At 37.7% G+C, this 13,006-nt stretch overlaps 1 protein-coding gene and 1 non-coding gene across 2 annotated transcripts in view; one reads left to right on the plus strand and one right to left on the minus strand.

Moving 5' to 3' along the window:
• The window catches only part of LOC134751013 (uncharacterized), a 182,143-nt gene that overhangs the window by 59,587 nt on the left and 109,550 nt on the right, over window positions 1-13,006 (minus strand). The window lies entirely within an intron of this gene.
• Trnav-aac (transfer RNA valine (anticodon AAC)) lies at window positions 4,430-4,502 on the plus strand. Its single transcript has one exon. It is a non-coding gene; the product is annotated as a tRNA-Val (tRNA).

Below are 13,006 nucleotides of genomic sequence, written 5' to 3' on the forward strand. Positions count from 1 at the left end.
ACTCGAATAAGTCTTCGGTCAACAAATAAAAGGTCATCATATAAGGCTAAGTTCGGTTCGTGTGGACGATATTACTGTGAACGGTTAAGCACATATTCTGGAGAAAAAAAACACTAATAGCCACTACGTGGAGTCTCGTAATTGTATCTGGTGTAACATATATTACAGCGGATACAATTCCTTTCTTCCTTCCGTGTTGATTTTTGGAAGGAAGAAAGGAATTGTTCTTCAAATAGCTTAGGTTACGTCCAAACGAATGAACGACTATACCACCCATATTGCAGAGACATACGGTCAGCTAAGATGTTACTGTACTTACATCTTATAGTTAACTAGCTAACCTCGTAGTCCCGTACTACTAGGGTTCGTAAACGGTCAATTGTCTCGGAGAACAGTAAATCATATTTAAACATCCGGATCTGCTCGCCCGAATGCACTAGGGCAGCAGAGGTGTGAGGCGGTCAAGGATGGAAATATCAATGAAGCAATGAAGCTTCTGTAACACAGAAAATCGTTCTGATGTAGGTATGTATATGTCTTACAAGAACGATGTTTGACAGCTAATCGTTGGCTGAAGGCCAAGAATCATACCGTTCTTTCCTGATGAGTAACATATTCGCTTTGTCATACATAGCAGCGCCACTAGCGGTAAGCGGTAAGTATTAACAACGAGCATCGCTAAGCATCTCAAAAGACGAACTTGCTCGATCGCTTAAGAGAGGCCTTCCTGCCTTACTTTATCGGATTTTGAAAGCGTATACGGGGCCCGTAACCCAAATTCCTTTCTATCTTGGAATCCTCAAGCAAATCGAATACGAAAGCAAAGCGTAGATAGCCGATAGCCGGCCTTTTATTTTAGGGGCAAATCAATAACTTAATAAACCTTTTTAAGATTAACACACTTAAGGGTAACGCATGCCAGGATTTCTAGGCCGGGGAGGTGTAGGACGTGTAGTTGTAGCGTTGGTACAGTTGAGCCGCGAAACATTACTTCGTATCTATCGTTCGTATAAATCCGCGAGCGCCACGCACTGATATTTAGATTAAATTGAAATTACAAATACTTATTATTCGTTGCATAACTCTAATGTAGAGAAAAGTATGAAGCCATAAACAGGTCGATGAGAAAAAACAACGAAATAGCGTCGTTAAAGTCGTTAAAAAGATTTGCAAATACATGGGTTCGTGCTTTTATTATTATATACTTCATTTATCAAGCAACATGGCTCATAAAAGCTGTGAAACATTAAAATTAGAAATTGAGAATAAAATTAAAAACTGTAACTATTTTTATTTTTATTTATTTTAACTATTTTTTTTATTTGACTATTTTAAGTGGGTAAAAGTATTACAATACGTTTTCAATAACAAGATCAGTAAATATACTTGTAAAAGATATGTACCTATTTAGGTATAACAAGGTCACCATTGACAGAGATAACCTAACCTAAATAAATACTTGCCGATAAACAATAGGTAGGTACGGTGTGTTACTCTCTTTATTTGAGTTTGTTATAAAAATAACGATGACAACCTAGTTAAATAGTCGTAAACATGATTCTTTACGATACAGTTATAACACTACGTAAATAATTGTTATAAATATTCTGTTTTAAGCAGTGGGTTCAGCCAGCAGTTTTTGAAAAATCGTAGAGCGTGTATAGATCATGATACAGTTTCCAAAAAATATGAATAGCATTCTTGAGGCATCTCTTAGTACCTAATTTTATCGATTCAAAAACCTGATTAAACAACTTTAACTCGATAAAAAAATACGATAGGTCTAAAACGCACATTAACAATTTGTAACTATTTCAAGCTATTCAAGTGACTATTTTAAGTTATTCAAGTGATACTCTTTTTATAACAATATTATCCGCGATCCTGGGCACTCACGGCCGTCCACTCAGTGCTTAGTGAACTGCGTTTGGAAAAGGACCTAAAATCACTGACATAGTTTATAGTCCGAATATTACTTATTGGTGTCGACCTCTTTTAGCTCCAAAAAACAGTTCAATCGTCCCATAAAAACTGAATAAATGAATAAATTCTGAGCGCAAAAAATGCATAATCACTGCATATATAGGTATATGCAATAGTTTTCCGTTGAGTTAGTAATTTACGAAAATACCATACGTTTTCGTAACTCAGGCAGATTGTTTGGGACTTTGGAAAATTGTGCTTACATATATTGTACAGAATAGGGAACTCTATCTTTCCACCAAATTTTATCGCAATCTGTTCAATACGAAACTACAATAAAAATCGGTCTACTTACAATCTTAAACTATTGTGTGAGTACTGCATGAGTACCTAGGGATCGGTAAGGTCTCCAAGAAGCATGTATACGCTTGATTGCGCCGACCAAAGGCCTGCACGCTCCGCCGCCTTCGACAATACTCAGTACAATGCGCAAACTAATACACATCATAAATATCATAATTATCATATCATTCATATCAATATCTAACTTAATTTCAGTACCATTTCGTACCTTGTCATAGTGACAATCGATATGAAAGTCGCTAGCGACCTCATACTATTGCCGTCACTGTGACAAGGTACAAAATGGTATTTAAATTGGGTCTCTATTGTTTCTCATAAAGTTTTAAGTCATAATGTATTGTTTATCCGCATTTTCGTTAGTCTTAATTTGGTTTTTCTCAAAAATGCGTAACTTTTCAGGATTGCCATAAAACAAACCTAACCTAACCTATCTATAGGATAACCTTACGAAGATCCTGAAAAGTTAACGGCTTCAGAATTATGACTAATGATAATCTGACAATCATTACATTATGACTTTCAATAATTATGTCAAACAAAGTGACCCCATTAAAATTAAATTCGTTGTCCTTACCTGCCGCCAAAGAGCTTCAGCTTGGGAGAAAAAATTATACATATGTCCGGCTGTTCTCCTTTAGTCGCATTTCTCTGATCCTCGTGAAATTTTGCAAGCATGCTCAATAATTATAGGGATTTTTGTTTGGTTCCATTTTTGTAATGTATATCAAAATTGTGGTTATTGATTCGTGAGTTCCACAGTTTACAGATCCTCTAGTCTCGGTGGTTTTTAAGAAATTAAACCGGCTTGCGCAATGGCAATATATGACGCTTTACCATTACCATTCGTTTTATAAATAAGAAATAAAAATAATAAATATTATAGACCATCCTTGCACACATTCACTAAGCCCCACTGTAAGCTCAAGAATTGTATTGTGAGTACTCAGACAGCAGACAGATAAACAAAGAAGACACCCATGACTAAGGAACAAATATCTGTGCTCATCACACAAATAATGCCCTTACCGGGATTGTAACCCAGTACCATCGCCTTCATAGGCAGGGTCACTACCAACTAGGCCAGACTGGTTGGGTTGGTTACACTGAATGTTTATTGACACAATGCAGCGACCTTTGCCGGCTGTTCCGCCACGCGCTTCGATTGGTCGCTCAATTGTTTAATTGCAGTTTGTTCCGTGACGTCGGTCAATCTACGATTCCTGGTTCCCTGGTCCAGGGGTCCTTCATGTGCGGACTTTAATGTGGCGTGGCCTTGGATGCGTAATGCGAGGGCAAATAAATGATAACTTTTAAAACGTCCGTTGCCAAAAATCTCAGTCCCTTAACTCTAGAATCCTAAATGCATACGTGTTCGCTAGGTGCACAACTGGTGCTTAAATCTTGGTCGATGTAAGCAAAACATGGCCAGATGGGGACTGCTTCGTAGCCCCTCGACTCAGTGTACCTGCGACACAGCAACGCAAACCATGGCACATCTACTGGCGTGCCCCGCATGCCCACATCACTGCTCGGAACTGGATCTGAGGGACGCGACAGCCAGGGCTGTCAACACCGCTGCCTACTGGGCATCCATCGTATAGAAGTGGGGGTGGAGCCACGACACGAAAAGAAGAAGAAGAATCTTATGGAGGAAAATTAGCCACTAGCCAGGTGCGACATTCCATAAGGTTACGTGTGTTTGTGACAGGGATGTTGCGGGTGCCGATTTTTTGACATCGGATGCGGATGCGGATGTCAAGATTAGGCACATATAAAACGTCAAATATTAAATTTTAGTAATTTTTATTTAAAAAAAACGAAACTTAGTATTTGAACAAGAATATAGCTGCCCCACAATCGCATTACTATACTAAAGTCCAAATAAGCTTTTCACTTGTCGCTGTCCGTCGTAGGCTAAAGTGCTCAATCGACGAATCAGTGAATTTACTGTGGCTACAAAATTTACTATGACAGTACTGCTCTATCCTATTATATCCTCTTTGTATAAATCTTTGATTATAGTAGGAAATCACTGTAAACCGCATGCGTAGTTTTATCGTAATGGCTCCTCCTTGGTTTGTAACATATGACGTTATGTAAACAGGTAACTATACGATAAGTAATTTGGCCCTAGCTGACATCCGTTTCCGTGGTGTAGCGGTTATCACATCTGCCTAACACGCAGAAGGCCCCCGGTTCGATCCCGGGCGGAAACATATCTTTTGTTTCTTTTTGATGCTTATATTTAGATTTTTTTTTATATATACGATCCTCATTTATAATATAAATTACTTATTTAAACCAGCATTTATTTTGAGTGTTATAGATTGTGTTAATATATTATGAGAATGAGTTACATGAAATAGAAATAACGTTACATTTTAAATATAAAATTTAAGTACCATTAGAATTGAACTACAACTGTAGCAAAATAATTAAAAAAAAATTACAAATTGAAATCTGTCTGAAATTATTAAATATGGTTCAACCAAAATTATTGTCTTTTACGCCATCTACCGACCTGTCGTGATACTACGCAAGCGATGTACTAAACGAACATAGAGAACCATTAAGTTTATGCATAGTTTAAGTAATGCTGCTACTCGCCGCTAGATGTCACTACAATAAGTACTTTGGATTTTAAATAGAATATTGACAACATTCTTATCCTACGAGTACTTATGTCAATAAAATGCGTATAAAATTACACACATAAGTCACATAACATAACTTAGAGTAGGTATTTATTGTAACAAAGTAGATGCAGAATTTTTTACAAGTGTGTCATCTATGTCAAGTTGCTTTAGGGTTCCGTACACAAAGGGTAAAAACGGAACCCTATTACTAAGACTCCACTGTCTGTCTGTCCGTCTGTCCGTCTGTCTGTCACCAGGCTGTATCTCATGAACCGTGATAGCTAAACAGTTGATTGAAATTTTCACAGAATATATGATGTATTTCTGTTGCCGCTATAACAACAAATACTAAAAATAAAATAAATAATTAAGTGGTGATTTTTTGCCGTTTTTTGCGCATTGGTACTTCGTTCGTGCGCGAGTCCGACTCGCACTTGGCCGGTTTTTTTTAACTTGGATTCCAATTCCAAGATAATCAACTGATACAATATTACATCATTTAATTGTTATCATAAATTATTACTCAGAAAAGTGCTGACTGCTACTATGGCTGAAGTTTTCTCTTACGTTAAGTACTTATAATTAAATTTAAATCAGTTTATGTAGAATTTGCCTTTTTTGTGAATTATCTAGTAAAACGCGGAAAAAATTAACTTACAAAGTGTGCAAACATAGCTTATCCTTATCAATGCATTTGCAGTTCGCAGGAAAAATGCTGAAGATGAATGCACGATAAAAAATGATAACGGTTTAAAATGCAGGACGATGCACTTCAGGGTTGGATGTACTTTTTAAAATGTATAAATATTGTACGCACGAGTTTTTTAGTCAAATAAAGGTTCCAAAAATTAAGAAAAACGCAATTTTTGCAGTTTTATTAACATATACACCTATTCGCATTTATATCTTAACATATATTATTTTTATGAAATAGTCTATAGAATGGGTTAGTAAATGTGTCACTTTTAAAAACCAAACGTAACAACAGGTCTTATGGCTCGACCGCCTATAAATACATCAGCAGATATATGTATAATTATATTATTGCAAATAGGTAAGTAGGTAGTACCTACTATAAAGTATAATATTTCTATGTTATTAACTATATACTCAGATAAACGAAATCGTGTATATATTTTGAACAGCTACGTTAGTCATAAAATTAATCTCTTTTTATGCGGGGTCTATTAATCGCATCATTGGTTAACTTTGCACCCCTAAGTAAACTATAGGTAGGAGCAAAATTACCCCAAACAATGGGTATCTTGTGCTCCTTATTCAAAGCTTCGTTTTATAAAATAAAAAAATTCATTAAGTTGATTTACCGATAAAATATGTTACATAAGATGTTCTTCTTAACATTTGTTTCGTCTGAATATTTTGTAATTAACAGTTTAAAAAACCGGCCAAGCGCGAGTCGGACTCGCGCACGAAGGGTTCCGTACCATTACGGAAAAAAACAGCAAAAAAAGTCACGTTTGATGTATGGGTCTGTTTTTAGTATTTGTTGTTATAGCGGCAACAGAAATACATCATCTGTGAAAATTTCTACTGTCTAGCTATCACGGTTCATGAGATACAGCCTGGTGATAGACAGACAGACAGACGGACAGACGGACGGACAGCGGAGTAATAGGGTCCCGTTTTTACCCTTTGGGTACGGAACCCAACAAATTTTCCTAAAAGTGGAGCAAATATTGGAGCAAAGTGGGACCATTTTACGGTATTCTATTTCATTCGACCATTGGCCAAAGTTCGTTCCCCAGGCATTGAACCTGCACCTATCGGTTACAGTTTCAGCCCGAGTCAATACGCGATAAAAATACAGCGGCGTCTTTCAGTAATAAATAAATAGTAAAAAAACTGGAGCACTCTTCAATAAAGACGGGGGTAGAATTTTCATAGAAGGGAGTTTTTTTTAGATGTGTTATCCATTTTTTTTCTCATTAAAGTTTGTCAAAATTTGGTAGATAGATAGAGCTCCCTATTCTGTACAGCATAAGCACAATTTCACCGTATATCGTATATCCTACACAAATCGTACTACTACAAAAATCCTCTAAGTTACGATAACGTATAATAGTATTTTAGTGACTCAACGGAAAACTACTTATCCTTTCAAGTGGCATCTAGGGGCCCACTGACTATCAGTCCGCCGGACGATATCGGCCTGTCAGTTAGAAAAAAAATTTGACAGTTCCGAACAACTGACAGGCCGATATCGTCCGGCGGACTGATAGTCAGTGGGCCCCTTAGAGTTGAAGGAATTTCGATTTTATTTTAATTAATCCAATTCCAAATTTAAATGACGATGACGTAAATTGTCCGCGAGAAGGTTCCTGCCAGAGTTGTTTTACGGTACATTTTGGGCTTTTATTGGTAGTCCCAATAAAAGCCCAAACTCTTGTAAGAAGAGGTTTGTGTCCAATAGTTAGATGTACATATACTGTTAATGATGATGATGGTATGACCACAGGGTAGAGTTTATTAGCCGAGCACTGAACCTGCACCTATCGGTTACAACTTCAACACAAGTCAACACACGATAAAAATACAGTGACGTCTTTTACAAGCATACTCATCAAACAAATGAAAAGTATTAAAAAGTAAGACAAATTTTTCTTTAGTATGAGGTGCTTATTTCTCTGGAAAGTGAGTAAAAAAACAAAAGCGAACGATAAATCCACCCAACTATAGTACAAACGCTACCATTGCTATGGTCCGAAACTAACTCGAATATCTTGATTCAGGTGTGTAATTATTTGAACGTCGCATTTCTGAGACAAAATATTTTCTTAAAAGGAAATAAAATCTTAGGCAACACCAAAGATAATACTTAATTACCTGTGTTGGGTGTTGTGTGATTTTACCTACTGGGCGAGACTCCTGGTCTGAAGAAGCTAAAATCATGGGCTCAAAGAAGATGCAGTAAATAAGTAATTCGCAAAAATTCACAGTTCTGACCTCAGACAAAAGTTTTGCATCTGACACGACTCTGACACAGTTGCGCAAGTAAAGAACGGTGATCGCTTCCTAGCCGTGAGGTAACAACGATGATCTACAATCTAGGCGTTGCATTTTGTTGTGAAATAAGTAAAATAATTCCCATCATTTTATTTTAGAATCTCCGCAATTTTAGAGTTCCGTTCGTCCGTCTATGTCCGTTGTAGAAAAAGATTTCAAAAGTAAAGATAGGCCTCTTCATATAATGCCGAGCGAACATGCGCACCATGTAAAGGCCTGTAAGGCCGTCTTTAAAAAGTAACATATTAAGTCAATTTTACGGACGGGACGGTATTTCACGAAGCCTAGAATTCTAATATTGCCCGCTGCGGGCATAATCGGCCATTTTAACCAACTAGTTTCCGACTAATCGCCGACTAATCGCCAACTACAAATGTGGCCGGACTTTCCCGACTAGTCGGCGACTAGTCGGTACATCTCTAATAAGTAGGTATCCACTTTTCTATACAATTAGTATGGCGACGTTGGTACTCAAGGGCATCAACCGTACCCAAAAATTAACTTGCATATTTTCCGAACGTTTTGACCCATTTACTGAGCTTTCTTGCATGTTAGGTATAGAAACGATTATTTTTAAAAATTCACAGTCGACTGTGCACTAATTTTGCTTGTCACTGCGTCACCTAGCTTATATAACTTTACTGCAACTAGGCTGGAACGGACACTTTCGATACCCACGAGTCGGACAGTCGGATCGAAAGACATCCGATCTCTATCCGTGTCACTATTATTTAGACAAGGTTTAGCCGAAACAGCACTGACCAAAATTATATCTCACACATATCAAAACTTTTTTAAGATATAGGTGGCAAACGAGCAGGCTAATCACCTGATGGTAAAGAATTACCGGAGCCCATGGGCAAATGCATGGAAATTGAAAACCTGCACCGGAGGGGTTTCATGTGCGTTGCCGAAATTTAAGATGGGAGTACGCTGTTTCCTTGAAGGTTTGACGGTCTTATCAGTCCGGAAATACTGCCTCATAAACCTAAAGCCTATTCGATAAATTGTGCTATTTTAAAGCCTCTATTTAAAACTGGTACAACGTAAAGTTTTCGGATGTTGTCCGTTCGGCATCGAAAGTGTTCCGTTCCGGGCCGGCGCGCGTTATGTAAGCGTGCTAGATACCGCGTCGTGCTGTCGCGGCAATCCTTCGCTGAGCACGCTCCTATAAAGGGCACTATGTTTTACAATATATATCTAATTACCTAAGGCATATAAACTCGTCCAAGCGTCTACATTGGTTCCCACCAGCTTGCCTATTTTTTTAAACGTTAAGAAAATTTGCTTAAGCTCGTGGAGAAAAGAAAACCCATGTTAACGTCGGATTGTCTTCGAATATATTTTTGAAACGCAGACACTAATACCTGAATTTTTATTTCTATCGTTATTTTTTGTTACATTAGGATAAAATATTGCTGATTTGGAGAGCTCCTCATTCTGAGTGTAATAAATATAAAAATCACAACTAGTCCCGTAATAAGTGAATGTAGTTTTCCGTTGAGTTACTTACGTAAATACCATAAATTATCTTAACTCAGAGGAAGTTTTTTTAGGACATACCTACACGGTGAAATTGTATCCACCTCGTATCCACCAAATTTAATCGAAACCTGGCGAAAAAAATATTCAACAACAAAATTAAAATCGGCCCAGGTTAGTTTCAAATATTACTTTTACTTGAAAATACGAAGTTACCACCAAAAAGTACCAAGGCAGCATAACCGCCGGGTGGTCAACCTGAATGACTAATTTCCACAGAACACATGCCGCATACCGCAGAAGGTTCACTCGGACGTTAATCCCGCCCATTGTTTTATGCGCTGACTCCGCATCCATTCATACACCTGTGACATTAATCTAAATCAAAATGTCGTATAAACGTTATATTTTCAGATGTTGTGAGACGTTTTTGAGGAGTTTGATTGAAGGCACTCCTGTTTCAATGAGATGGTACAAGCGCGAATATTCCCATACGTTTTAATAACAAAACTTCCGTGAGACACAGACATATTAAATATATTAATAACGCGCGTCACATGTCGAGCGTTTTCGACTTAAAACACGTGAGTGACCCGTTATTAATATATTTAATATTCCCATACGTTATTGAGTCTTTTCTGTAACACGGTAGGTACTTATGTTATATTTCCTTTCGAACTACATTGGCACCAGCTGTACTTGTACAATTTCGCTTAGTTCGTACATAGAATTTTCATAGGCAGACTAGGCTAGGTGTAGGTATTTTATGAAAATAATTTTGGCTTAGAACTGCGAAATTTAATTAATAGTCACACTTGACCTTTTGGACAATAGTTGAGAGCTTCTGGACTTTACGGTATATCAGAATGACAGATGATTATTGCTAATTGAGGATTGTAGCGCGTCTGTGAATAACGCCATAAATGTTTTATTGTAATTAATATGAAATATTACACACAATGTACATATTGCTTCGTGTAAATATACCGGGTGGGGCCTTTAACATGAGCAAGCGCTTATCAAGGCCTTCAGCAAAAAGGCGTCTTCGAGCGCCTTGGCGCTGCCTAGGAACCAACTGCGCAACTTGGTTAGGGTGCTTACCGGGCACTGCGGCCTAAATAAGCACATGCACACTATGAGGAAACGTGACATGGGGCGGTGCAGACTCTGTATGGAGGCAGAGGAGACGCCCCTACACATCCTCACAGAGTGCCCCTGCCTAATGCGCACTCGTGACTTGATCCTGGGTGGACATATATTGCGCCCGGAGGAGTTAAAGTCTCTCAAAACCAAAAAGATCCTGCAGCTGTTTGAAGTTGCAAGTTTGGATCGAGAGTTGTAGTAGGTGGCGATCACAATAGATCAGAGATGGTCGCAGTGATACATAGGCTCTGGAGCCTTACATAGCCCCTAGAAGAAAACGAAGAAAGAAAAGAACATGAGCAATAATCTGAACTCTAGGCTGTACTAAAACTGACCAACATTTATTCAGCGATTTTTAAAAATAACTTGTATCTTGATATTTTGATTATTAATTACACTTTAAAGTTTGTTTTAAGACTCAATGTAAATTATAACAAAATTCATGTTTAAAGCGTGACAAGCAACGTCAATTTTATTTCAAGGTAATAATTAATTTGTATGAAAAATAGGAAGTCCAAAGACTTCATAATTTTAACTATAAAACTCCCGTGAGACTCAAACATATAAGATTATTTTAAACCGGGTCACTCGACTTAATAATACGTGAGTGACCCTGTTTAAAATAATCTAATATGACTTCATAATTTTTAAATGTTGTTAAACAAAAGTTTTATAATTTGAGGATTACAATACAATATATGTTTTAATTATTTGCTCGTGTTACAGGGCCCACCCGGCATGACATTATATCAGATTTTTATCAGAATGCGTGGAGGCTCGTTTTTAGGGTTCCGTACCCGAAGGGTAAAACCGGGACCCTATTACGAAGACTCCGCTGTCTGTCCATATGTCTGTCCGTCTGTCACCGGGCTGTATCTCATGAACCGTGATAGATAGACAGTTGAAATTTTCACAGATGATGTATTTCTGCTGCCGCTATAACAACAAGTACTAAAAACAGAATAAAATAAATATTTAAGTTGGGCTACCATACAATAAACGTGATTTTTTTGCCGTTTTTTGCGCAATGGTACGGAACCCTTCGTGTGCTAGTCCGACTCGCACTTGGCCGGTTTTTTCCATAGATCCCGCAGCGCAGGCTGCTCGGGAATCGGTCGGCGACCTGAGCGAGAGCGGCCTTCCACGTGCAAGCACTCCGCACCGACCATTGGTTAAAGCGCTCTGCATTTTCCGGCTTAAAAAGTAGGAAGTTATTAAGTAAATGTCATTGTTTTCAGACATATTTATATAACACGAAGAAGTCGATCGTATCTTTGATGTTATGCACATTATAAATTGTTATATATATCTAAGATATTTAAACAGAATTATTATTCTAAGACTTCGGTACACGTTAGTGCTCCCGTACATGTACAACTCCTGGTTCACCCACATATGTCTAGGTTATACACATTTCTTCGTTAGTAATTAATTTAGAAGTATTTGAACTTCACTTCCTATATTTCAAATTTCAAATTTTTTTGTAATAAAAGTCTTGAGTATTAAGTTAAAATCATAGTATAAATCTTTTCAAAGAGTTTTACACCTAAGACCCTAATCTGTTAAACAAAAACCATTGTTTGCCATCGTGTCTGAGCGCGTGCGCGTGTACAATGGCCGAACGCTCACATAAAAGAAGCAATGGCTTTTGTTTACCAGATTAGGGTATTAGGCGTAAAATTATTTGAGAAGATTCATTACCTATGAGCAAGGCCCGCAGCAGGTGTGCGTGGTGCGGTGCGTTGACACCGCTCTATGCAGTTTTCGGTGGCGGCCGAGCTTTTGATGTGCACGGCAATGGAAAATGCTCTACGCTCGAGAACAATGGAAATGGGTCATTTTGTCAACTTGTAGCAACATATTTTATTCGTGCTTTACAGCCTTTAAATATATTTAGAACGACCGATATTATAACAGCTTAATTATAAAGTAACAAAGATGTAATATGAAAAATATGTAAGTATTTTTTAATGAAAAGAGACTTATTTATGAAGCATGCCTAACTGCCTATCGCTTTGTGGGAACAAATCAAATTATTTTATACAATATTTTAAATTGCCTTTTTAAAGTAGTGACGGGATAGCTAAGAAGTCCAAGTCGTTAGCCGCGTAAGCTGAAGACGCGATTAAAATTCGGCCTCCCCCGCTGGAGGGCTTGGTAAATTTTTCCTGAGGATATGACACCTTCAGTTTATTTCCTATCGCTATCTCGACCCCCTGCAAGCGATAAACATAAGCAACACCATAACCCGTTGCATAAAGATGTAGATCATTGATTCGTCGATCAACATATTCAACACTCATCGACCCACTGACTATCTTTCTCCAAATTACATACTTACTCCTGTTCTACACATGCTATTTACACTAATTATCCATCTTAACATCGAATTGCTATATATGTTTTCGCTTCCGTCGATATAGGTTTCTTTAAAG

This window comes from Cydia strobilella, chromosome 21, assembly GCF_947568885.1.
Source record: "Cydia strobilella chromosome 21, ilCydStro3.1, whole genome shotgun sequence".
NCBI lineage: Eukaryota > Metazoa > Arthropoda > Insecta > Lepidoptera > Tortricidae > Cydia > Cydia strobilella.